The following is a 27,518-nucleotide window of genomic DNA, read 5'->3' on the forward strand; positions in this document are numbered from 1 at the left end:
TGCCTCAAATGCCAGCTGCCACTGGAGGCTCATATTTCTGGGATGGCTAAGTGATGGGTGACTGAATGGCTTAAACAGCAGGAAGAAAAATCTACAAAGACCCTTCCATTGATAAAAGCCTAGGTTTCCGGAGGAATCCCAAGTAATTTTTAGGAGTAATTGCTGGGGTTCTCCATGTCTTGGGTCCCTCCCCTCTCTCATAAAAGTGCACGATGCTGGTGAGTTGTTTTGTTCATGTTGCTAAGACAGTCTCCCACAGCCCCCAGCACCACTCAGCTACAGCCATGGAGGCCTTGGCTTGTGACCCCATCCTAGCCCCTGAGCCAGTCCACACAGTGAATCCCACAAGGACAGGCAAGGCATCTTTTTAATCTCTCTCTCTGGAGCTCCTGGCACACCAAGGGTGTCTAAAATCTGCGTGCAGGGTAAACAGACAGATGCATGAGCTATGTGTGAGGACAGGCGCTCGTGCTCCTGGGAGTCCTGTGAGGCTGGAAGAGGTCATTCTGTCTGGGGCAGCCTGTCCTCCCCAAGAGGCCCATGGGCAGCCACCATTGGCAGGCGGTGGTCTCTCCATTTCCCTGGCCGGCTCAGAGCACCAGTGTGGCTGCCCCGCTGAACATGCCACACATCAGATGCCTAATGGTGCATTTTAGAACATAAGTGGTAACCACCAAATGGGACCCGAGAAGGGAATTAGAGCCAGACACACAGCAGGGAGGGGAAAAAAAATCAAGAGTAGCCTCAGAGGAAATGGGGCCAGATACAATCATCCTGAGACAGGAGAAAACCATCTCCCAAGCATCCAGAGGCCAGGGGAGTTCATTTTATTTAAAATGGGTGCCCTTTATGGAGAACTGGCCTGGATGCTGGGTACAGTCAGTGCTGCCTGCACTCGGTCTGCCCAGCCTGGCCTGGGCCACAGCATTCTGAAATGCTCTGCAACCTCTTCCAGGCCACCTATTCAGGTTTTCATTCAACAAATATTTTGGCACACTTACTATGTGGCTCAAGGCTATGTACTGTAACATTCCAAATTGCCTGCCTTTGAATGCTGGTCCTGCCCCCAAACTGGGTAGTTAGTGAATTTCGCTGGCTTCAGTTCTTCCTGGTATTACCCTCCATCTTACAAAGGCTGTCCTGGTTAAGTGTTTAGAATGGCAGTATGTCCCCAAGGGTCCCTGTCCTCCTGGAACACACATTCTAACATTCAAGCAGAGCGAGGGGGCTGTGGGCCAGTTTTTTTCAGATCCCCTGTGTCTCGTTCAAGGTCTGCACACAGAAGGCATTTGGGGAATTAAAAAAATTTTTTTTTTTAGACAGAGTCTCACTCTGTCACCAGACTGGAGTGCAATGGTGAAATGGTGAGATCTTGGCTCACTGCAACCTCTGCCTCCTGGGTTCAAGCAATTCTCATGCCTAAGCCTCCTGAGTAGCTGGGACTACAGGCTTGTGCCACCACACCCAGCTAATTTTTGTATTTTTAGTAGAGACGAGGTCTCACCATGTTGGCCAGGATGGTCTCAATCTCTTGACCTCATGATCTACCTGCCTCAGCTTCCCAAAGTGTTGGGATTACAGGCATGAGCCACTGTGCCTGGCTGCATTCAGGGAATTTTATGTGAACAAAGCACAGAGCACACACACACACACACACACACAGACCCATGCACATACATGCATGCACATACACGCTCATACATACAGATGCATGTGTGCTTGTGCACACTTGCCATCTAGAGCCTCTGGTAGAGACCAATTTCCTGGGTAGGTGGGTGAAGTCTTTCAGACCAATTTAGTGAAAAGGCAGCTATTCCTGGGTCCTGGCTTTTATGCAGGTGCCTTGATTCCAGGGTTCTCTCATTTCTGGCCCTTGGAGTTTCCCTTTTTGTAGAGCTTGGCTCTGCATTCAAAATTTTAAAAATTGTTATGCCCTGTATTTCTACGTGCGTGGAGTGGGAGATAACTTTGCTTTGCCTCAGTCCATTCCGGGGATGGAACTAGAAATCATGAGCTGAATTTTAATTTGACTTGCTCATCTCCTACCTTCTTTCTCAAAGTTTTTGAGGTCATTTATAATAGAGAGATGAACAATAAATGGTTCCTACCCTCAAGGATTGTATAGTCTCTTCTGGGGGAAAGTGTGTAAGTAAACAGCTACAATAAACAACAGCAGAAAGAAATACATGGTAAATGGAGGAATCAGTCGGTTAAACAGGGAAAGACAGAGTTGGGCCGAGTGACCAGCTCTCAGTGGAGAGATCAGAAAAGCCTCGTAGAGGAGGTGAGATTTTCAGTGAGGTTTGATGAAGAAGGAGCATTTCAGGACAGCAAAAGTAGGGAAGGGCAGAGGTCACAGCATGAGCAGAGGGCATAGTGTTAGCAGAGGCGCAGAGGAGGGGCATGAGTGAATGCGAGGGTGCTCTAGGAGCGGCGAGCATGCTGGCAGAATTGCAGGTGAGGCTGTGGAGGAAGGAAGTACTAGGTGGAATAGGAAAGGTGGATTGAACCAGACTGTGGGGAATTTGAGGCTGGGTTAAAGCCAGATGTTGGGCCGGACAACTTACGCAGTTGTACATTTAATCCCTAGAGTGGCCTTACGTGTTATTTTGCCTATTTTAGGGATGGGAAACTTAAGACTCTGAGAAGTGGCAAGACATTCTACCATAAACAAATGATTATCCCAAAGGATTCAATCTTAGATCGATAAGCTCCAAGCTTATGGCACTGCTGCCATGAGGCAGTTCAAGAAATTGTGAGGGAAGTTAGGGAATGCAGAGGCAAGGTAGGTCTGGGATGCTCTCCCCGGTGAGGCATTGGAGTGATGATGAACACCGTCCTTCTTCCTTCGACCCTGCCCCATCACTACCATCAAAAGGAAAAAGGAAATGACAAGTTGAACGGAGGTTAAAAGTAGAAGGGAAGAAGGGCAGAGAGACATCAATGCACGGACTTTCAGAAGACTTAGCAGTGGAGGGCACAGGAAAAGGGATCAAATCTTCCACCCACAAAAGACAGTCTGGGAATTATGCCTCAGCTCACTTGATAGAACAGATCCTGGGGTGCAGAGCAAGGAGTGCACATCTGCCTCTGTGCTTGATTGAGTGAGGGACTCACTCATTCATGCACTCAACATCCAATCTCCTCCATGCCCAGCACTGAGGGTCATGGAGAGGCCAAAGATGCAGAAGATGAGGGAGAAGATATTGAGCATGTAATATTACATATGCACGTGCAAGACCTTGTTTATTTCTCCAAGTGACTAGTGTGGGAGATGTTACCATCCCCATTTTACACATAAGAAGGCCAAGCTCAGAAAGGTTAAGTCAGTTGTCCAAGGTAGAGCTGGGATTCACTTCCAGGTCAGTGTGCTACCAAAGCCTGCTCCTTTCCACTAGTGCTCTCTGCTTCCCTGCTTTAATCTCTGCCCTCAAAAAGCTTACAGAACAGAGGGATGAAAACATTTATTGCCCCAAGGAGGACACTTTGGAGAGTGAAAGCAAGGAGCCCACCCAGTGTTATGCCAGATGGGAAGCAAAACCTGACACTGTCCCGGGCAAACCGGGATGTAGTCCCTTTAAACTAAAAATGAGTTATTTATATTTGTGTGAGGCTTTAAAGCTCCTCAGAGCCTGTTCTCACTTTCAGTCATGTCTCATTTACATGGCAAAACAAGAAAGTTTTCCAGCTTGCTGAAGCTCATCCTGTCAAACGATTCCAGAGTCTGGATCATGCTGGATGGTAAACGCTGAAATGCAGCACGGGTTGTCCTGCCTGAGTAGGGCGCCCTCAACCTGGGTGTCCCCAGGCTGGCCTTGCTCTCCCACTTGGCTGGGGAGGGCTCCCATGGCTTGTGAGTGTCAGGAGCAGAGCTCTGAGGAGGGGCGCTCCATCGCAGCCCCTGTGTGCATGGAAGGACAGAGACCAAAGGTTGCTCTGTAAGACTCTGGGATTCTCAGACTCCAGTAAGTTCTGTACTGGGCTTTCTGTGGCCAGCTTCCTTCAGAGAAAGTCAAACCAGCATCCTCTAAGTCAGAGACTTAGGATAGCAGAGAAATATTAACACAAGAAAGATGAGTAGGCCCTGGAGGTGAGAGGGGGGTCTTTGAGCTCAGTGAGTTCAAACTCTTCACATTATAGATGAAGACACCATGACTCGGAGAAGAAAGGCGACTTGCTCAGTTGTATGCTAATAAATGGTAAAATGGGTCTGGAATGTGGGTTTTCTGACTTTCAGGCTCAAGTTCATTCCACTTAGCCCTGCTGCCCTCATGAACACCCTGCTCATCCTTCCTCCACCCCAGCTGCCCAGGACCTCAGGCAAGTGCCCAGAACACGCCCCGCTCTCTCATCCCTCCATGCCTTTGCCCCTGTTCTTCTGCCTGCTTGGAATATGCTTTCCAGGAATACCTGCCTAGAAAATGTTTTCCCTTCTTTAAGAGGAAGTGGAGGCATCCCATCTGGGCAGCCTTACTTGGATCACTGTGCCTTACTGTGCCTCTCTGGGCCTTGTTCCTGGGTATCTATTATCAGGTGGAATATATGCGTCTGTCTCTCCATTTGACTCCAGGCTCCCAGAGGGCAAAGATTTGCTCTTGTTCATCTCTGTATCCCAGTGCCCTGTGAGGGCATACAGTGAGCTCTCAATCAATGTCACTGTATTGAATGGGAATGCCCTTGGCAGGGAAGGGAGGTATGACAAGAGGGGCGGGTTGGGAAGGGGCAAAGATGGGGCCAGGCAGGGGGAGACAGGCTCTGATGCTGACTTCCTCATGTCACCATATGGACGAAGGAGAGCCTGTGTAGAGAAGGGGTTTAGAATGGGTCTAAGGGAGCAGAGGGAGAGGCAAGGGGAGCTGGCAACCCTAGAGACTACTCAACTCTGCCTCTGCCTGTTGGAGTCAGTCTCTGGAAAAGTACCAGTGAATTAAAGCCCAATAAAAAAGTCAATTAAGTCCAAACTCATTTATGCCTTAAGCTCCCCCAAGCCAGTGAGCTGGAATGCAAGCTGGGCCGATATTTCTCCATTTTCCTCTATGTCTACATTGGTCTCTAGTGAGGCAGCTGTGACACATTTTATTTCAACTACAAATGGGGCAGATAGACGGATAGCAAAGTAATGGCTGCTGGGGGCTCTCTGGATCCCATTCAAGAGATTCATGTCAGTGGGTGTAATGTTCATGTCCTGACCTTGGGCTCTGACAGAGCACAGGGGATCTGTGTGCATGTGCATGTGTTCATGTGTGTTTGCATACATGAGCTGGGGGTGTGGATGTGTCTGTGTGTGTGCACTTTTGTTTGCTACATATATAAGTGCAATCTGCACATTTGTGTATTGATGCATCCATTTATTCTTCACATATTTATTGAGCACCTACTATGTGCCAGACACTGTGCTTGCCTCTGGTGTTCTCAGGTTAGAGAGAGAGTTTCAGCTCTTATACTTATGGGTTGTACAGTCCAGAGGTCTAGAAAAAGACACACTATAAAACAAGTAATGACAACAAAGTGTATAGATTGTTATATGAATGCAGGTATGCACATGCATGCTCGAAAATCTGATTGCATGCATCTTGGATATCTATGAGTGTATGTGCACGAATCAAGTCTCATCTTGTGCATGTGTTGTGTATAAAGCTCAACCCAGCTGACCCATGTCCTGGAAAACTTCCTCTGGAAGCAACTGCAAACCCGTGATAGCTAAAGTGATGTGATATGTGTGTGTGTGAGACGGAGAAAGATGAGACGAAAGAATTAGAGTTGTCAGTGGTATCTGAGTCACAAGAAGGGGCAAAATACTTAAAGAGTATGCATAACCCTATGGCTTCTTCACTTTCTTTCCATTTCTCCTTGAGCTCATATGACCATTGCTCACCCATGGGAATCCTTGGGAGGCTAGGGCTGACCCTCATTGCTGGGATAGATGGAGAAAGTCTGGACTAGGATAACAGCACATGGATTCTATTCCCAGTCCTGCTGCTAAATAGGAAATTCATTGCAAAAAGGGATGTGGAGTCAGGAGTCCCAGATCTGCCACTTTACCAGCTGTACAACTTTGGGCAAGTTTCTTAGTGTCTCTGAGTCTCAGTTTCCTCATTTGTAAAGAGAGTGTAATAATCCTGTCCCTGTCTACCGTTACAGGGCTGCTATGATGGTCCTGTTCTAAAGCAACCATACAAAAGTGGGATGTAACAAACATTTCTAAGTGATTGTTCCTGTATGGAAGAGCTGCCTGCTGCTGGGCCTTTCTAAAGGAAGCTTTGATTCCACCCATGTCTGATTCCTTGCATAGCATTTTCCAGAGTATTGTCCCCAAAATACTACTTCTATGAGATGCTTAAGGGAAGAAAACAAGATGCTGTGGTCTAATAGGTTAGAAAATGCTGGGCTAGCTAGAGTTAAACATGTTTATTTCTTGCAGAACTTATCAGAGGCTTTATTATGCCAATGTGCATTGTGAATCTCCAAGATGGTGGCAGAGCATTCACCATTTCTGTCTGAGATTGGATCCCTCCAGGGGCCAGGATTTAAGGGCAATGGTACATTTGGAAGGTGACTTCAGGAAGACCTAGGAAAGGAGTGCAAAAATGAAGTGAGGAAGGGAAGACAACCAACGTAGCATATATTCTGAGCCAGTTCCCGCTGTGGATGACTGGGGCTTAGCCCTGCATGGGACCTCTGAGAGATGGTGAAAACCACACTGCAGGGTTGGGGAGGAGCTGGGCATTCACCTGCTTATTCCTGTTTATTGTTGGTTGAGAGCTACTCTGGAAATGTTGACATCCCAGGAGTTCTGGCCTTCTCAGTGCTTGCACCCAGAATGTTCCCGTTGCTGGCAGGTGTTCTTGGGCAGAAAGTCACTATTCTCAGGAAGTGCCTGACAGCAGGAATAGAGCACATGGAGGTGATATGAAAGCATCTGCTGCAAGTTCCTCGCCTGACTGTTCTCCAAAAGTACAAGATCCCTCCACAGGTGAGCCCTAATCTACTTTTCCAGTCGTAATCTTTCCCACTCCCTTTTAGCCTAAAAGGCTGTGTGGATTGCTACAGTGGGAGGAGAGTTGAGCTAGGTGAGCACAAACTCTCTCTCTTCTAACTTGGATTTCTGGGGACCTTTAAAACTTCTGTCACTTGATGCACCTAATGGAATAGGGTCTGTGATTCACAGGAGGGCAGAGGAACCCAGCAGTGTGGGGATGGAGGGTCCTGGGAGGTGTTTATCCAAGGGATCTGGCACCAGGAAAGCCAGAATTCTTGCTGGAAAAGCCAAGATTGAGGCTGGTAAGTCAGAGCTAAGCTTTAGATACAAAGTGCCAGCAACAGGCAATAGATGGGCTAAGGCAGAAGAGCCTAGGTCAAATGTCCTTTCTGTAAGCCACTGCTTCGGGGGCTGCCATGGTGTCTCAAGGGAGCCATGCCGGGCTGCACAAAGTGACTGTCAGAGCTAGAAGCACGGGAGCCCTGAGGATTATCTCACCTCAAACATTTAAATGCAGGAAAATTGAGGACTAGGGAGGTAAAGGGACTTCCCTAGCAATTGCACCCAGTAATTTAAAAGCAGGGCAGGAATCAGAACACACCTTCCTTGCTCACTAGTGAGACCTTCTTCACTCTGAAGTCCTTGACTAACAGATGTTTCTTGCCAAGACTTTGACCATTGCCCATGGGTTTTCTGATGAAGAAATAATTCAAGCAACATCCCTTTGCCCCAGCCCCTTCCTGCCCCACCCTCCTGCCTTCAGCCGTGGCACTGAAGTTCTCTCTTCACCTTTCCTCTTACCTCCTCATATTCCTTGGAGGGCTCCCTGCCACCTCACGTAGTAATAACAGTTTTGATTTTTAGACATGTCAGCAAGTTTTCCCAGGCAATGTGAAGGAGCACAAATGCTAATGCCTCCATCTGGGGATTACGTTAATATACTGTCTTGAATTGACATTAAAAAAATTGCGTATTTTAACTGGCTGCCTTCTTTGTCTCTAAGTCCAGGATCACATAGTATTTAGTGGGATGGTAGAGGTGGTTAGAGAAAGGCCCTCGGTTGGGTTGGAAGGAGTGCCAGCTAAGGGGATCAGAAGTCCTGGAATTCAGTACCCTGGTGTGTGGCCTTGGGTGGGACACTTCTCATGTCTGAGCCTCATTTTCCTCAACTGTAAAGTGGGAGGGCAGGACTGGGCAATCCCTAAGGCTCCTTCCAGCTCTAATCATCCATGGCTTTTGACTGCCAGAGTCTCCCTAAAGCTTTTGCCTTCTTCCATCATCTTTGCCCTGGATTCCAGGGCTGCCAGCAATGTCATCTCTCCCTGACCTTGGGACTGTTTATTTACATGCTGGGGACAGACTCTTTCCTGCCTACCTGTTATCTCCCTTGGACTTACCTCCCTAAACTCTCAACCTGAGGCCAGCCCTCTATCCTGACTGGAGTAAAACATGGTAAGGATGGAGCCGTTTCCAGTCCCTTTCCCAGATCTATTCTTTCTCTGATGCCCAAAGTAAGTTTTCTTGGTAAAATCATTGAATCCATTCTGTGTCTAGAATGTTACTAAATGTGATCCTCTTTTTGCTTATCCAATAATTGGTGGCTATTGTGGGCAACACTGTTTTGGGCATAGCCTCCCTACAACCCTTTCCCTGATGTCCCCCACTTCAGTGACCGCCTTGGCCAACCCCCAGCATCTCTCATCTGGGCTACTGGGTTCCCCCTGGCTCTCAGCCTTGCTTTCTGCTGGTTTGTTGCTGATATTGCCAAAGTACCCTTCATTCCCTGCAGCAACATGACCCCCAATGCTGGTCTCTCAGGCTACGGTTTCAAAGACCCAGTCCCAAACACCCCTATCATGGGCCATGCCTTGACGAGTACCTGTATACTTCCTCTCCCTTCTTTCCCCAGAGACAAGATTGTAAGCTTGGATAAGTGCAGAACTGGGAGGCAGGAAGAAATGAGTGTCAGCCTGGGCTCTGACATTAGCTATTGTGTTCTGATGCTAGTCCCTTTATGGCACAGAAACCCAGTCTTCCTTAAAATAGGGCTAACAGGTGTTGCTCCATCTACCTGCCAGGGTTGCACATGGATTTGTAAAGGATAATGTTCTATACAGAGGTGATTATTTGGGTGTTTCTTCAAATGACTTCCAGAGGCCAGCTGCATCAGCACTGCCTGGGGATGGTAAGAAGATGTAGATTCCTGGGCCTGGCTCAGAGCTACTGAACCAGACTCTCTGATAATAAGGCCCAGGAATCTGGGCTTCAAATAAGCTTCTCAGGTGATTCTTATGAGGCCTGAAGTTTAAGGCTCTCTGGCTTACTCTAATGATAGCTGGCACTCCCAGATTGTGCTCCCACCTCTCCCTTTGGCTGCTTGGGCCCACTGAGCATGCTCTGAAGACTTGATCTGTGCCTAGTGTATGAGCAGCTTCCCTCCCACTCCCCAGTGCTGGGATATTTTTTGAGTACATCAGAGAAACATCATGGGGTAGTGGAAAAAGCAGGAGCTTTGGAATTACACCGGTATTTGAACCCCAGCTCTACTACTGATGATCCATGTGACTTTGGGTAAATTGCCTGACTCCCTGAGTCTTTGTTGTTCTCCTCTCTATGATGGAAATTACAGCAATTATCTCAAGGCTGTGGTTAGGATTGTAGGAAATATATATACATAAAGTAGCTGCCACATTTTATAAGCCCATGAAAAGCTATTTCCTCCACCCAAGGGGCCAGAGACCTGCTGTGGTTTGTTTAAGGTGGGCGTCACTTCATATGGTATGTTTGGACCGAAATCCACTGGGGACCTGATTTGGGAAGCCTGGCAGCAGCTGTAAGACTTTTGCTGAATTCCCCAGAGCCCAAGCCCTGTCCTGAGAGAGACCCACTGCTCCCTGTGAAGGACTATTAAAGTTTAATTAGCTCCTCTGTGAGACATGCATTATTAAAAGTATGCTGGACTGGCTGTTAAGCTCAGCCAGGGCTGCCCCAGTGAATGGGGCTCCCCTGGGGCACATTCCATCCAGGCCACAAGGCAGAACCAAAACGCAGAACCACAAGACATGGAGACAGTGTAGGCACAGCCTTTGCCCTGGATGGGGGATGCAAAGATTGAGTAGAGCAGCACAGTGGGCTCCTGCAGTGCTCTGGGGGCTCTGAGTTGCAGCTTTACATTTGCAAAGAAAGAGAGCCACTTGCCTCCCTCATTGGACTAGCGGCTTTCCCAGGACAGAGCTGTGTCTCTCCCATCAGATTGTGATTCCTCTTATGGCACCCATCAGACTAGGTTTCTTGGGCAGGGCCATATCTCCATCATCAGATTGAAGGACTCCTCCCCAAGAGTGAAGGCTGCTTGTAGCGTTTGTCCCAAAAACTGTCTAGAGCATCCCTTTCTCCCAGCCTCTAGGCTCCTGCAGCCCTGAGGGGCTCTGCCCCTTGCTTTGTAAGCACTAAAAAAACAGAAGGCAACCAGCTTTCTTTTACAGGTTGTTGGGTTTTAAATATAGTTAAAATAATTTATATCCTGTTCAGGGGGAAGACTGGGGAGAGGAAGGAGGAGTAGTTTTCCTGGCAAGGAAAAGCGGCATAAAATGTACCACTAAATGCTCACTCAGCGGCCTCCATTCCTTCAAGCACAGAGCAAACACTTGTGATTTAAGCTAGACCCAGGGACAGGTTAGCACCAGAATTGTGACTGTGGGTTTGACCTAAACACTTTGGTGTTGAAGTCAGGCTTCCCAGAAGACAAAGGACAGAGAGGGAAGAGTTGATTCCAGGGTGAGAAGAAGGGGTTCCTGGAGGGTTGGTGGTAGCAGAAAATAATTCCCATTACATGGGTTTCAACTCTTGTTCATTAATTTATATTCTGATCTCTAGGGCAAGAGCTTGAGTAGAAGGCTGACCTGAATTTCTCCCAGCTCTGGTATTAACTCATCATGTTTCCATGGGTGAATCTCTTACCCTCATGAAACCTCAGTTGTTAGTGATTCGTGCTTTCTTAAAAACACCATCTGTAATTATACAGAGTATCCATGAAGTCTGAAAACTCAGGCGAATACACAAAATATCAATAAGAACATCTTCAATTTGTTATAAAAAGAAATAGTATCTATGTTTGCAGACCCTACTGGCATATATTCATGTGTGTAAGATTATTTTATGAATATCTGTCTTCTCCATTAGACTATAAACCCAAGAGAAAAGTCCAGGAGTTTGTTCTCTGTTGCTTTTTCAGCACTCTGCCACTGCTTGGCACATCCTGAGAGCTCCATACATATTAATGAAATGAATTAATAAATTAAATGAATGGCAAGTCTTATCTTGGGAATGGGGAAGGTAATGAAATAAAGTGAGGACTCAAAAGTGAACTTTGAGAGGACAAGCTCAGATGTTTGGGACACCCAGCTCATTAACTGGACTCTCTTAACTGGATTTGGTTGTGATAAAAGAGATAGTAGAGAGGTAAGATTCAGCATGCAGAGGCAAATCCACTCTTATCACCCAGCTGCTTCTGAACATTTATAGATCCCTTTTCTGTCTTCAAAGGATAGCTGTATTCTTTTATAAAGGATTAGACTCTTGCCCTGAGAATTTGGACTCATGGCAGGTCAGTGCACACCCAGCCAGGGGTCCTCAGCAATGCAGAGCAGTTTCTCTCTGAAGAAGACAGAGAACAAAAAGAACAAGTGAGGATGGTATGGGGCCCTGGGGCCCTCTTGGAGCCTTTACACATATCCTTCTCTTGGCTGGAATGCCAAGTCCCTCACTAGTCCACTTATCTTTCCAGACTCAGTTCCATGACTACACCCTTTACTCGGGTAGAAATGACTACTTTCTCCTTTGGGCCTTACTGGAAAAATAGATATTCTTTTATCATGTGTCTGAATGTACTAGCAATAAGCTATTTATTATGTATTTGTCAATGTTTCCAGATTCGGTGACCACCCTCTATATGTATCCTGTAGATGGCAAATTTTCTTGAGTGGTTGGTGTGGCCAGATGAAAAGTGTCAGTCTCTGTCCATGGTCCTGAAGGCTAGGGCCGGGTGTCTTCCAGAAAACTGAACCATGGATGTTTCCCTACCCTTTTCCACGTATAAACCAAAAAGCTCAGTAAGGGCTTAGTGATGAGCTGAGAGAAGAAAGCATGGGGCCCAGGGTAACCCAAAAGAGAAAGTGATTAGTTCTACCTGTTGCATGTGACTCCAAAGCCTGCCAGCACACTATCTGATGCTAGTCAATAATTGAGATAGCAGTAGGTTGCTTAGACCTCTGAGTCTTTCTTAGTTCATGGATGCTAGCTAATCAGGTGAAATGTAGATATCTTGACATGTAGATATCTAAGGTGGACCACACTTAGTGACAACTACAGGTGGGACTTGAGGTGTGCTAAAGTCTTTTGCATTCCAGGAAGCTATGAATTGCTCATTTTCAATAGTATTAATCTCATGATGAAAAGTAATTATTACACTCTTTAAAGCATTTCACATGCAGTTTTGAAAGTGCAATTTATTGAGCACCTACTATGTGCCAGGTACCATGAGGGCTGCTTTTGTTTTTCATATATTATCCCTAATCCTCCAAATAACCCAGTTAGGAAAGGGATTATTAACCCCATTTTTGGAAGAACAGAGAATTGTCAGAATGGCCAAACAAGCAGTCCAAGGTCACAGAGCAGTTAACAATTGAATTAACTCCAGACTGTTGGTCTCTACAGACAGTCTGTGTCTTTTTACAAGTATATACTATGGAAGCTTTTACCAACTGCCTAGCAACAGAGAAAATAGTTTCCATAGCAACAATAGTAAAATCAGTATTGGCATTTGGATAATCCAATTTTTCCAAAAAAACAAAACAAAACAAAAAAACCAATTGCTTAAACCCTAAGCTGCTATTCCACATCTGGAAATGTAATCGAAGAAAACAATCTTAGCCATGGAAAAGTTTGTGCATAAAGAAATGTACTGAAGCATTATTTACAATTTTGAAAAAGTTGCAACAAGAAACATCCAACAATAGGAGGATGATTAAATGCAGGGTGGAGCCATCATGCAGTGTAGTAAACATGATCTGGTACAATACAGTCCCACTTGGTAAGCAACCCTTCTGTTTCTAGGAACAGCTTCCATTTTCTGGGAACTGACTTCCCTCTGGGGGATAGTCATATTATGAGGCCCTACTTTCTTGGGTCATGTGATTGAGCCAGGGGTGGGCACTTCATCCAAGCTGGGCCAATCAGTTCCTTTCCTAGAATTAAAAAAAAAAAAAAAAACAGGTTTGGAGACTGCTGTTTCTTTTTGTGAACATGGAATGTACTGTAACGTCAGGGATATTATTGGCTTTGTCCTGTCCCTGTGCAGTGAGGGCAGAAGAGGGGGCCCATGGTGAGATAGAGAAAGAACAAGAGTGAGGGAGAAAAAGAGAGAGAGGTGGTGGGGTAGGGAAGGAGAAAGGAAGTGGAGGACAGAGAGGAGTTGGGGGCTTGTGAGTAGTAAAAGCAAAAGTGGAGTCCCTACTGCACTCCATCCTGGTTCCAAGTCTTCCAAGAGCTCAACGGCACTTGAACCCTGTGAGATACCCTAGCATTCTTCCAATAAACTCCTCCCTTTGCCCAAGCCAGTTAGAATTGGCTTTCTCTTATGTGTAAGCGAGAGTCCTAATTTAAATAGCAGGGGTTTAATATTCTGTGTTCTTAGGAAGAAAATGCAGGGCTGCATAGGGTGAACGATGCATAGTTCCAAGGTGGAAAACCTGTGGACCCTCAAGAAGCAGCCTGGGGGAGGAACTTGACATAACCAGGGAAGAAGGTGTGCACTGAGACCAGAGCTCATGAGGGATGGGGAGCTGGGCCACCCACTATGTAGGTATCTATCGTGGCTTTAGGACATGTACCTAGACCTTTACCCTTCCAGAAAACTCGCCCTCCTGAAGATACTATGGAAATCAGACAAATAATGGATGAATCTGATCTGAGGCATTGCTCCTGCATTTTCATTGGCCTGGAAGCTCCATAATAATCAGGGTTGTCTCCTATTCAGCTCTGCATTCCTAGAGCTGGTACAGGGCCTGGCACAGAGCAGGTGCCGAATGAGTGCATATTCACCCCAGGAGGTAGACTGGAGTTACATTTCAGTTCCCTTCTTACTCTTTTTACTCAATATATGGGGTTGCTATTTATACATAGTCTTTCAGCTTCAAGCCCACCCTTCTATTTTCTTCTCTGATGCTGGGGCCAGGACTCTGCAAACTACATTCTCCAGATCCTTCTTGCCAGGAGTCTGGTAGACCTGGGTGGATTGGAGAAGGGAGACTCTTCCAGCCTCCAGCTCAGTTCTGTACCCCTCTGTCATGAGGGGACATTGATGGCCCTAGACTCCAGTTTCTTTTGGCATTCCTGGCACCACTACAGCACCAGCATTGCCATGAACCTCATCCTCTGGCCTGCCATCCCTGTCTGTGGTCTGAGCAACTATCGGGCTACATGCTATAATCTTGTTTGCAACTGCCTGACATCACTTCCCGACTAGATCCTAGTAACACCATTTCTTCCCTTTCCTTGCCCAGCCCTAGAGGCTGGCAATGGTTTCCTGCAGAGATTAATCTCCAGGTTACCTCACTGCTTTCTTTTTGCTTTTTCAGACTTCTAACACACGCATAAGATATTTCCAAGATTAAATAGCCTCTGTTTGAAATTCCTTACCTATTTCCATATTCCTGACAATACGTGATTTATTTTAACTCTTTTTTGAATCCCAATTTCTTCATCTATAAAAATGAGGAAATAATCCTTAACTCATGAAGATATTGGGAGAATTCAATGACATGACAATTAAGTACCTGGAAGAATAGGTACTTATAAATGTGGGTTACTCCCTTCACCCCATGGCCAAATAGTCAACCTGTCTATGCAGGGGGCTTTCTCCTCTTGATGACTTGCTGAAAGAATTGGTGGCAAGGGCACAGGGCACAGGAATTGTGCCCTGAACAGCAAGAAGCCATGCTTAGTGGAGCTCCCTCACCCTCCCACCACAGTCAACCTAGAGGCATGGCCAGTGAAGATTCTTGGCCAGGTGGAGGTTCAGAATGAATAGTATGTTCAAAACCTTTCCTGCTGTTAGCACCCACTATCTTAGTCACTTGAGCAGATTCTAATTTAGTCTCAGAAATATTCTTCAATGGCCACAGGCAGGTGCTATATTTCATGACAGAGATGAGAACAGGAAGCTCAACTTCCCACCTCCTCAGAGTCAATGACAAATCCCTGGAAGTCAGCAGAGTGAGGAAAGGGGAAAAGCTACCACTCACAAGGCAGGCGAATGAATGAGAGACTAAGTGAACACCACTGGCTACTGGGCTCTAGCTTTGGTGCTTGGAAAGCATCACCTCTCATTCGATCTTCACAACAACTTGCCTGTCCATGTTACAGATGAGGAAATTGACCCTGGAGGGTTTAGGAAGGTGGCCCACACCCCAGAATCAAGGTGGCAGAGTGGGGTTTGAAGCCCACGTGGCTGGCTGCAGACCTATTCTCTAGGTCCTCCCAGAGGGCATCTGGCTTTGACTCAGCTTCCCACTATCAAAAATGGGAGAAACAGTGGCTCTGGAATCTGAATAGGTAACATTCAGATCATATTTCTTAGAAACCAAGCTCCTAGTTGGCTCACAGCCAAACAGCCTGAACTGGGCTAAGATAAGAACATCCTGTGGAGATTAGGCAGAAAGATCTGTGCCCAGCTCATGCCTCTGGAGCTGGGAGAAGACTTCCATGCCAGCAGAAGACAGCATCACACCTGTGTCCTCATCTGCTGGACCTTGGCTTTCAGCTGGCTGGTTTGCAAAGAACAGCTGAGGTCTGAGCCAGAAGGAGAGAAGGAGGAGGACGCATTTGGAAGGACCTAGAAGTTACAGGATGAATGCCAGAGGCCTGGGGCTATCTGCTTGAGAGCTCTTATTACTTCAGTCATTCTCAGGGGGGACATCAGCTCATAGCAAACCCAACCTGAGCCACTCTCCTCTGCTAATGTCAATCAAGGGGTCAAATCGAGTAATTCTGTTTTTCACTGCTGCTGTTTCTATTTTGTTCCTTGATGTCTTCTAAAGCACTATATGCCCTTTCTTGGAAAATGTGCTTGCTTATTTTTATTCCACATCTGAAGTAAGAATTTAATAAGTATCAGGTCTGGGTAAGGCTAGGTAAACTGGACAATATGACAAGAATGGGGTAGATGGGAGAAGCGCTATTATTTTTATCCCTCTAGAAACCTGTTAAAATTTAAATATTTTAGAACATACAAAGTGGACAGTAAAAGCTACAAAAAAGCAGATTTAAAAAGTAAATAGGAGAAGAGATAAACTAGTTGAAGCAAACATTTGAGATGAGCTAGTAATAGCACATGTATTATGGATTCAGATTCAAATTTCCTAATATCCAATGTCCAAAAAAGATAAACAATTTTTAACTGTTTGATAAAAGACATCATACAAGTTCAGCTGGTTCCTAAGCCTATAAAGACAGGTGGGCTGATGTTGCCTTACTCAATAGAAACAACTGCAAGTTTGATAACACTAATATACACCAGTGTTGGGGCCAGAGGAACTGTTGTGCTCTCTAACAAGTTTCAATTCAGTCTCATTTTTTTTTTACATTTAATGGGACACAGCAGGATTGTCCTAGAGAGACCGTGGTGCGGCAGCACAGAGGAGGCAAAGTAATCTTTCTGTGTTTCTACCATAGGTTTTAATCAAGGGAGGATCTGCTAATGATTTTTCTAACGAGCAAAAATGACCCCATACTACAGTGAAATCCAGGGGCAGTGCCAACTTAGATTCAGCTGGCATGCAGGGGAAGCAAGGAGACTAACATTTATTGAGCATGGCACATCCATCACTTTTAAATGCTTGCAATGAGCCTGTGGACCCAAATTCAGCTCTACTCAGGGGCTTCCCTCTCCAAGTTGGAGCTGCATGCTGTAGGCGCTGGTTTTCATCACAGACTGGAGGGCCGGGATGCACGGCTCTGTGTGTTCACTTGGAATCCTGCAGTATCCAAGCAGGGGAACTTGAGAGACAAGGACACTTCACACTACTGAACAGATGTGGCAACTGAGGCCTGGAGAGGGGCAAAGATCAGAGTAGAGCCAGGCTTTTCATTTAGGACAAGAAAGTCAAGCATCCCTAAAGTGTAAAGTAATGATAACAATGCCTTGTCAGTGTAGAGCAGAAGCACAGTTAGCAAGGTGCTTCGCATCTGCTGTGCCGTTTCATCTGCCCCACGGGTTGGCAGGGAGATAAGCAGACCTTATGCTTTCAGCGAACGCCACACTGCACAAAGAAATATTGACACATACCATATGCTCCCCACGTAAGCCAGTAGCGATTATTAAACCCATTTCACAGGTAACCGAATCGGGGTTCAAGAAGGAGAAATGAACCTTCCAAGGTCACACAGGAAGTGGCAAAGCTAGGACTCAATCAAGGTCACCCAACTTCACATATAAGGTTTGTTCAATCTGATCATGCTTCCTTTCACATAAATATTGGGATGGGCGAGAAGAAGCACATTTGGATATCAACGTGCCATTTCCAAAGTGCACAGTGACTAAGATCCTAGGGCCAGAGGTCAAACTGCCTGGGTTTCAACCCCAGTTCTGCCACTTCCAGGGCTCTGTCATTTACTTAACCTCACTGTGTCTCAGTTTTCTTAACTGTAAAATGGAAAGAATAACTTCCCTACTTCTTTATTGTGAAAATGTGAGAAAGCATTCAGATGTATGTCCTGCTCAGCCCTCAAACAATATTAACTCACAGTATTTTTTAAATTGTAAAAGTCACAATAAAACAGTATCAAAGTTATAAGAAATAAAAGTTTTTATAAGAAATAAAAACTTGAGGCCAGGTGCGGTGGCTCATGCCTGTAATCCCAACACTTTGGAAGGCCTAGGAGGGCAGATCACCTGAGGTCAGGAGTTCAAGACCAGCCTTGAACTTTACATTCGTGCATTTATTGCATGAATATCTTTCACATATAATCTCACCAACATTGTGAAATCCCATCTCTACTAAAAATATGAAAATTAGCTGGGCCTGGGGGCAGGCGCCTATAGTCCCAGATACTCAGGAGGCTGAGGCAGGAGAACTGATTGAACTCAGGAGGCAGAGGTTGCAGTGAGCCGAGATCATGCTACTGCACTCCAGCCTAGGTGACAGAGTGAGACTTCGTCTCCAAAAAGGAAAAAACAACAAAAAAAACTTGACACACATATTTTCTGACATTTCAGTTTCAGATTTTTGTTTTCTTTTGTAGAAAAATGGGAAATACAGAAACAAAGAAAACAGAAATTACTGTAATCCCAATGCATAGCAATAATCATAATATTTTTATGTTTTTCCAGCTGTCTTTTATTCTAACATATAAACTACATACTTGTTTTTATACAGTGTTTTTTATTTGGCATTAAAACATGGGTATTTTCCTATACCACTGAATAGTTTTTTAAAGTATAGCTTTCAGCCATTATAAAATTATGCTATTCTGTAGATGAACCATAACTTATGTACCCATTACATGGGAAGTTGACCATTCATTGTTGAGTGAAGAGGCTGTGTCTGATTTGCAGCTGCCTCTCTGACACTAACACAGTGACTTGCATATAGTAGGTGCTTAATAAACACTCAGGTGACTGAAAACTCACGTTTTGATAGGTGCTTCCAGAATGTTCATACTAATTTACATTCCTGCATTTATTGCATGAGTGTCTTTCACATAGTAATCTCAGCAGCATGTGATTTAAATTTTTAAAAAAAATTTGCTGATTTGTTAAGTAAAATGTGGGACGTCACTATTGTTTTGATTTTTAATTTATTTGATTAATAGTGAGGTTGAAATTTTATTCATATTTGAATTAGCCATCTGTATTGTATTTTTCCCTTTTCCTTTTCTTCCTTTTTTATTTTCCTCTTTCCCACCTTCTTTTGAAAGTACCGTTATATTATTTTTATTTTATTATTATTATTTTATTTTATTTTTTAAATTAAAAAAATTTTTTTTTTAAAAAAGATGGGGTTTCACCATGTTGGTCAGGCTGGTCTTGAACTCCCCACCTCAGGTGATCCACCTGCCTTGGCCTCCAAAGTGCTTGGATTACAGGCGTGAGCCACTACGCCTGGCCAAAGGTACCATTCTTGAAGGAACAGGCACCAGACTAGCAGTCTTGATACATTTCCTTGGATACCATCACATATTCAGATAATGCATGAGGTTCATAACAATGAATTGGGTGCTTGCTAATTATTTTAAGATAATTGCATGAATAAGTTCAGATACTCATTAATTTTGAGAAAGCTGTGACAGCTCTCAGGTATTAATGAATTTCTTGCTCAAGTTTAGGGAGTTGGCAGTTGACACACAGCTTTCCTGACATTTCAGCTTCAGATTGCCATTTTGTTTCCCTGTAATTCCATGCACACCTTATTAAAGTTCAATTATGGCTTGGAGGAACCTTCAGCTAAAGCATTAGCATCCAGTTAATTACTAAGAAGTGATGACAATTGAAGACAAATGAATTTTATTTCCTATCATGACAACAGATTCCCACCCACCACCTGCCCAGTACAGGTGCACATTTCTTTGTCATGGATGCCCTATTTGCTGTTCAGGGAATCACAGAACATTCTAGAACTACAGGATTCAGAATATTTAACTTTTTGCCTCCAAAGGAATGTTCAAATCCTTCTGGAAAGATGTCATCCATTCTCATTTTGGAATGGTTTTGGAAATCAAAGGCTAGCTTCTACCAATAATCACTTATTTCAAGGTCTTATGAATAATTGATGAGCAATAAGTTCTTTTTTAAATCAGAATGAAATCTTTCTGGCTGGTGCAGTGGCTCATGCCTGTAATCCCAGCACTTTGGGAGGCTGAAGTGGGCAGATCACTTTAGGTCAGGAGTTTGAGACTAGCCTGGCAAACATGGAGAAACCCTGTCTCTACTAAAAATACAAAAATTAGCTGGGTATGGTGTCAGGCACCTGTAATCCCAGCTATTCTGGAGGCTGAGGTAGGAGAATCGCTTGAACCTAGGAAGCAGAGGTTGGTGTGAGCTGAGATAGCACCACTGCACTCCAGCCTGTGTGACAGCTCACACATATAATCCCAGCACTTTGGGAGGTCGACCAGTGGATCACTTGAGACCAGCCTGGCCAACATGGTGAAAACCCATCTCTACTAAAACACACACGCACACATGCACGCATCACGCACGCACACCAAAATTAGCCTGGTGTGGTGGCTCATGCCTCTAGTCTTAGCTACTTGGGAGGCTGAGGAAGAGGTGGAAGAATCCCTTGAACCTGGGAGGTTAAGTTTACAGTGAGCTGAGATCATGGGACTGTAGTACAGCCTGGGCGACAGAGAGAGACTCTGTCTCAAGAAAAAAAAATGGTAAAAAAGAAATAAAGTGAAGTCATTCCTGCTTTAATTTCTGCCACTCATTCCTATGTGACCTTAGAATGTTCTCTTGTTGTGGTTCCTGGTTTCTAGAATGATGGTCCTTGTGACAGTTTGAATGTGTTCCCAGAAGTTCATTCTTTGGAAACTGAATCCCCAATGCAACAGTGTTGAGAGGTGGGACTTCGAACGGGTGTTTAGGTCACAAGCACTCTGCCCTCCTGAATAAATTAATGAAGCTATTGTGGGAGTGGGTCAGTTATCATGGGAGTAGATTCCTGATAAAAGGATGGGTTCACCCCCTTTCCCTGCTCTCTCTCATGTGTGCTTTCTTGCTCATTCTCCTTCTGCCATGGGATGACGCACCCAGAAAGCCCTTGCCAGATGCAGGCTCCTCAGCCTTGGACTTCCCAGCCTCCAGAACTGTAAGAAATAAATCTCTGTTCTTTATAAATTATGCAGTCTCAGGTATTCTGTTATAGCAGCACAAAATGAGCTAAGACACTCCTGGAGTAATGACCCTGTGTGAAGTCATCATTCTAAAGTCCAAGAGGTAAGTCAAGTGCTTCACACATGAGGGTTGCTTCATAAATGTTGTTTCCCCTTTGTGCAATGCCTTTTGTTGCCAAAAGGGATAGGAGGGAGCTAATGCTGATTAAGGGTCTACCACGTAATATCATTTCTTCTGGGGATGACATTCCCTCTACCATCTTAGTACTCACAACAATTCTGTGGAGTAGATAATATTATCTTTATTTTACAGATGAGGGAACCAAAATTCAGAGAGGTTCAAGGTCATACAGCACCTGCTCTTCCCACTGCCCGGTGGAGCACTACTCAGTCATACTAGACACAAAGGGGTTGGTCTATGGGAGGGAGTACCAGGAAGCACGAGGAGCCTACACTTCTACGGAGAGTCGAGATGCCTTCACAGAGATGCCTTCACAAAAATGCCTAATGGTGCAAGGTCATGAATGCCAAGTGCTCTAGTGTTTCGGAGGTGGATGAGATCCCTACAGATGAGGCACCAGGAACATCTTCAAGGTGGAGGCAGGTTTGAGTTTGGCCTCAAAGGATGAAATGATTCAGGTAATCAGCAAAACAAAGCAAGAGAAAGGGAGAGATAACAACAAAGGCAGAGAGGTAGGAGTGAGCAAGGGAGACTGGGTGAGCGGTCCCTGGAACAGAAGGCGTGCACAGGGAGGTGAGAGAGAGTGCTGGGAAGGGAGGTGAGAGAGAGAGTGCTGGGAAGGGAGGTTGGCACACGGAACATGGAGGGTTTTCAGTGTCATGTTCAAGGCTTTGGGCTTATTCTTGAGACCTGGGTTTCCCAAAGGGAGCTCTGCCTCTGGGAAGAGCCTCAGAGGAAAGAATAAAACAGGATTCCCTGTACACCACCCTTTTCCTGGTGAGTTACAATGCACATTAGCTTGTTATGCGGTCTGGGCAGTACTACAGAAAAGAGAGGCACACAAGGTATTTATTTTTTTAACTTTCCACTGGGAAATTTCCAATTAAATAAGGTTAAAAAAATTGAACCTAACAGAGGAGCAATAGAAACCCAGCCCTCCCAGGCTGGAAGGCAGTTCGATCACCCCTGGGGTTTCTTTTCCTCGGAAGAAATCATGTGCCTGAGGCGGAGATGGCTGCAGTTACTTTCTCCCAGCAGGCCCCTTCCTGGCTTTCTTTGTCCTCTCAGTTTCCAGAGTTTTAAGGCTCATAAAGCTCTTTATTATATGTAACTCACATATAATATATATAAAGATGGGGTGGTCATCTCTGTTGTAGAGATGAGGAAACAGTCTGAGAATTGAAGCACCTTCCCAAGATCCCACAGCCAGGTGGGAGCAGAGCCAGCATGGGCACCCAGGGACACCATCTCCCCGTGTGGGGTTCTCCCCCATTCTCTGCTGGCTGACTCCTCCCCTGTCCTTTCTGGGGTGGCTAGACTTCCACTCCACTTTAAGAAGCAGTGGATATAGATTGGCTTTATTTGTAGGGGTGAGAGTGACTTGCGAAGGAAGATCTGGTTCCATGATTTGGGGGCAATATGAACATAGGCTAATAACTCAAGAGTTATACGAGGAAGTCGGGGGAGGTCTAGGGAAGTGATGTACTTAGTTTTTGAGTGCTTGCTATGATCTCTACCCTCAGGAACACATTCCAATCTTTGGGCAGTGGGAGAGAGGCACTGTGTCTGGATTTCTTGGCTGCAGTAATGGTAGGTTTTCGTTTATTACTTTGATGATAGTTTTGCAGGGTTTATACTTCCACAATTTAAGTGATAAATGTTTCCCAGGTAATGTGGTTGATTTCATGTCTATGGTGGACACTAATGTCTCACCCCATCTTCCTTCAAGAAAAGACAGACCTATTGCCCTCTGCTGTCAGCAGAAGTCCCTGACATCAGCTCCTTCAGGGACTGCTTAGGCTAGAGAGAGGAGCTCCACCTAAGATCTCGTCCCTTCCAGAGACAGCCCACGTCCACTCTTGACCCATGTGGAGTTAGAGAGGCCTGGCCACCTTGGCCCAACTTGGGGTAACTCTGAAAGGCCACTGAGCTCTGAGCTTCTGTGGGTTTGGTAAGGTTTCCTGTTGGATCTGCCAAGTCACAGTGACTTCTCCCCACTCTACTTGTCCTGTTTCCTTCCCCTCTGGTCCCAGGGGTGCTCCTTCGTGAACATCCTGCAGACTGAACTCTATCTCAGGGTTTGTTTCCTGGGAACTAGGGTAACCAGGCATCCCAATTTGCCTGAGACGTGGGACCAAGACAGTCCTGGGCAACTAGGATCCTACAGCAAACCCAACCTCAGACAATGTACTTCTGTTTATTATTGTTTTATTTTGAGAGACAGGGTCTCACTATGTTGCCCAGGCTTGGGTGCAGTGACTGTTCACAGGTGTGATCATAGTTTACTGCAGAGTCAAACTCCTGTGCTCAAGAATCCTCCCGCCTCAGCTTGTTAAGTAGCTGGAACTATAGACATGCCACCATGCCATGCTGTGTCTATATATTCTAATACTTCCATGCCAACAAATTATGTTATTCTTTAAAAAATTGGTAGAGGGGCTTTTTATTCTATAAAAAGTTGGTAGAGGGGCATTTGCCATATCCCCCTAATGCTTCCCCAACAATATCATGGCAATCTTGGGGAGATGGGTATTATGGCTATTGTCTCCCCAATCTTCGTGAAGCAGGAAGTAGCCCTAGGAAATTAGGGCTCAGAGAAGTTAAGAAACTTTCCCCAGGCCACATAGCACTGTAGTCATGCAGGAATGAAACGTAGCCCTACCGAGTCCAAGCCTGTGCTCTATCCACCAGGCCTCTTTGGTTTTAAGACACACACCTTGGCTGTATGTTCCAAACACAGCTGTAGGTAACTAAGAAGGCAGAGAAGCGCACTTACTGAATTCCAAATATGCTTGGAGCTTTTTTCAGAATAAAATCACACTCTATTTACTGCTCACCTTCCCGTGTAGGCCTAGTTTTAAGCATCTGAACTTTCTGCTAATTACTGTCGCATTAATTAAAAAATAAATCCTTTTTAATTTCATAACAGGTGGTTTGTGAGGCTGGAAGAGGAGTTGAAACTTGTGTGTAATTATTGTGTGGTGTATTTGCATTTCTAATTGCATTGGGGGACACCGAGGGCCAAGTTGTCAGTCTCTGGGCTGTCTTTCACCTGCGCCGCGGTGCTGAGCTGTTGGCGGTGGCGGCAGCATCTTTTCTCCAAGCAGCACCTGTGAGAGCGACGGCTCCAGCTGGAGCCCCAAGACTTCCAATCAACACAGAGAGCCGCAGGGCCTGTGCTGCGCGGGTTTGCTATGAGGAGCCTGTAACGCATCGAGGACCCCGGCGCCCGACCCACACCCGGCATTGGCTGGGTGCTCAATAAATGCTGGCTGACCACGGCTGAATGAATCCTCACCTCGCTTATCTGACCCAAGCACCGGGCAGGCGCACAGTGGGCTGGCAGCACGGGTTCCTGATGGAAGGACTCTTGGATTTGCTCCACAGGTGTGTGTGCATCCATCTGGAAACTGAGCGTCTGTGCACGGAATCCATTTCCTCTTCTAACTTCTGAATTGCTTTAGATGCTTCTGACTTCTGAACCCCTTTAGATGCATGCTCTCATTTGTCAGGAACATGCTAACATGGATGATGAAGGCTTCTTTGGCCATTTCTGCCTCCACGAGCCTCCTTTCCTTTCTCCTTTCCTTTCCTTTCTTTCCTTTCCTTTCCTTTCTTTTCCCTTTCCCTTTCCTTTCCTTTCCTTTTTCTTTCTTTTCTGAGACGATGTCTAGCTCTGTCGCCAAGCTGGAGTGCAGTGGTGTGATCTTGGTACACTGTAAAAAACCTCCGCCTCCCAAGTTCAAGTGATTCTCCTGCCTCAGCCTCTTGAGTAGCTGGGATTACAGGCCCACGCCACCACACCCAGCTAATTTTTGTATTTTTAGTAAAGACGGGGTTTCACCATGTTGGCCAGGCTGGTCTCCAATTTCTGACCTCCCGTGATCCGCCCACCTTGGCCTCCCAAAGTGCTGGCTACAGGTGTAAGCCACCACACCTGGTCCTCCACAAACCTTTCTGTAAAGGAGTTAATAAGCCAAAAAGTACTACGTGACTGCATTGTAAGCACTTTTAACTTAAGGCCCCAATTTAATGTGGTGGAAGGATTATAGGCTTTGAGGTCAGACCTACCATGGTTTGAATTTTGGCTCTACCATTTAGCAGCTGAGAGACTAGAGAAGTCACTTAACCTCTCTGGGCTGCACATAGCTTTTTAAATCCATAAAATGGACAAAACTGTAACTTAGTTCTGAGTTTTTCAAACTTAGATTCACATCAGAACTACCTAGGGAGCTTTTAAAAATGATCAGTGCTGGCCGGATGCGGTGGCTCATGTCTGTAATCCCAGCACTTTAGAAGGCTGAGGCAGGCGGATCATGAGGTCAAGAGTTTGAGACTAGCCTGGCCAACATGGTAAAACGCCATCTCTACTAAAAATACAAAAATTACCTGGGTGTGGTGGCCGGTGCCTGTAATCCCAGCTACTCAGGAGGCTGAGGCAGGAGAATTGCTTGAACCCAGGAGGTGGAGGCTGCAGTGAGCCGAGAGCACACCATTGCACTCTTGCACTCTAGCACTCTAGCCTGGGCGACAGAGCGAGATTCCATCTCACAAAAAAAAAAAGTAGTGCTTGGGTTAGGCTGCACCGAGATCTGATTAAATCAGACTGGGGAGATGGGAGGAAGGGAAAATTCAACATCAGATTTTATTATTTTTTTATTTTTTTAAGACAGAGTTTCACTCTTGTTGCCCAGGCTGGAGTGCAATGGCACAATCTCAGCTCCTGCAACCTCCACCTCCTGGGTTCAAGTGATTCTCCTGCCTCAGCCTCCCAAGTAGCTGGGATTACAGGCATGCGCCACCATGCTCAGATAATTTTGTATTTTTAGTAGAGACAAGGTTTCTCCATGTTGGTCAGGCTGGTCTCAAGCTCCTGACCTCAGGTGATCCACCCGCCTCGGCCTCCCAAAGTGCTGGGATTACAGTTGTAAGCCACCATGCCCAGCCTGGACATTATGATTTAAAAAAGCTACTCAGGTGATTCTGTTATGTAGTCAGGGCTGGGAACCACTGCCTGAGCCTCTTGAAATTCTGAGACAATGTTGGGTTCAACCTTTTTCTTCCTTTGCCTTGGGAAATGTAGCCTGACTATGGAGGTTCTGGGAGCAGCTGGAGTCCCAGGCAGGTTATTGAGGCTGAGATCCAAGAGGGCAGGATGGGGGCCCAGGGACTACACCTAGCTCATGAGATGGGGCACTGTCAAGGCCCAACCCCCGCCCCACCCAGCACTCCCTTCCTCAGTTTCCCTCTCCCTGGTCAGTGAAATGAGAGTTCATTAGCTTGTTTGTCCAACTCTAGACACCCCCAGGGAAATCGACCAATCAGGGCTTCTGACAAAATGAAGGCCAAGAGTGATGTCATCAAGGAAATGACACTTTGATTTCAGACCAGCCTTACATCCCTTATCTCTTTGATCTCGTCACAACCCTGTAGGCTAGGTACCATGATGCCCATTTTACAGATAAATAGACTGAGGCTCTTTGAGGTGAAGTAACTATGTATCCTTTACGTACGAGAGCCACAAACCAAACCCAGTCTGTCTAATTCCAAAACTCTTCATCTGCCTCCTTGTACATGTGGCCTTCCTTATATCAGCAAATAACTTATTATAAGTAAACTACATCCTTACAGTTTCTTAGGTCAGACATCCTGGAGTCACCTTCGACTCTTTTCTTTCCCTTACATCCATGTCTAACCCATTGGGAAATCCCACTGGATCTATCTGTATGACATATCAAGAATGCAAGCAGGTTGCCACCTCCCTGCTCCCACCTTGGTCTGAGCACTCCCATCTCTCACCTGAAATAATGATGGGTCTCACCACCTCTGCACTTACACATACTGTGTCTTTGCAGTACAGCAGCTGGAGTACTGATAAAATGTTTCCTGACACTGCCTTCCTGTGGCTTCCATCCCACTCTAAGTCAAAGCCACGTCCTCACCATGGCCTGTGCTGCCCTGCACAAAGAAGCCTCTCTGAGCTCATCGCTTACCACTGCTCCCTAGGGGCTCACACTGCTTTCCTGAAAGCTCTCCAAGTACAGGCTTCTGCTCTTGCTGTTCCCTCCTCCTGGAATGTCCCTCCCTCAGCGTTGACCTGGCTTTCTCCTCTCCCATCCTCATGGTTTTCAGGGAGACTCAATGTCACCTGTTTAAAATGGAAATGAACACACCAGCAAACCCTATCCTCCTCTCCTGTTTTATTTTTCTCCATAGTGCTCATCACCATCTGGTATCATACCAGTATAACCCCAGTGATTTGTTTATTGTCTGTCTTCCGTGATTAGATCTTCATCTGTTTGGCTCACTGCTCCATCCCAGGTGCCTTGAACAATGCCTAGTGCATACGAGGTGCTCAGTAGCTACTTGAATGAATGAATGAATGAGTGAATCCTGCCACCTCCTCGAGGAAAAGGTGAGATGATCTCTAAAGCAGCAGCTAGTGAAAAAACTTGGGAGACAAGG

General features: G+C 45.7%; 1 protein-coding gene and 1 long non-coding RNA gene across 3 annotated transcripts in view; one reads left to right on the forward strand and one right to left on the reverse strand.

Moving 5' to 3' along the window:
- The window catches only part of ASIC2 (acid sensing ion channel subunit 2), a 1,063,183-nt gene that overhangs the window by 110,039 nt on the left and 925,626 nt on the right, over positions 1 to 27,518 (reverse strand). The window lies entirely within an intron of this gene.
- Positions 20,995 to 24,435, forward strand: LOC135270950 (uncharacterized). Its single transcript, XR_010339099.1, has 3 exons — positions 20,995 to 21,511; positions 22,577 to 22,643; positions 23,983 to 24,435. It is a non-coding gene; the product is annotated as an uncharacterized LOC135270950 (long non-coding RNA).

This window comes from Aotus nancymaae, unplaced genomic scaffold (assembly GCF_030222135.1).
Source record: "Aotus nancymaae isolate 86718 unplaced genomic scaffold, 86718_ANA_hifiasm-v0.15.2.pri h1tg000072l, whole genome shotgun sequence".
NCBI lineage: Eukaryota > Metazoa > Chordata > Mammalia > Primates > Aotidae > Aotus > Aotus nancymaae.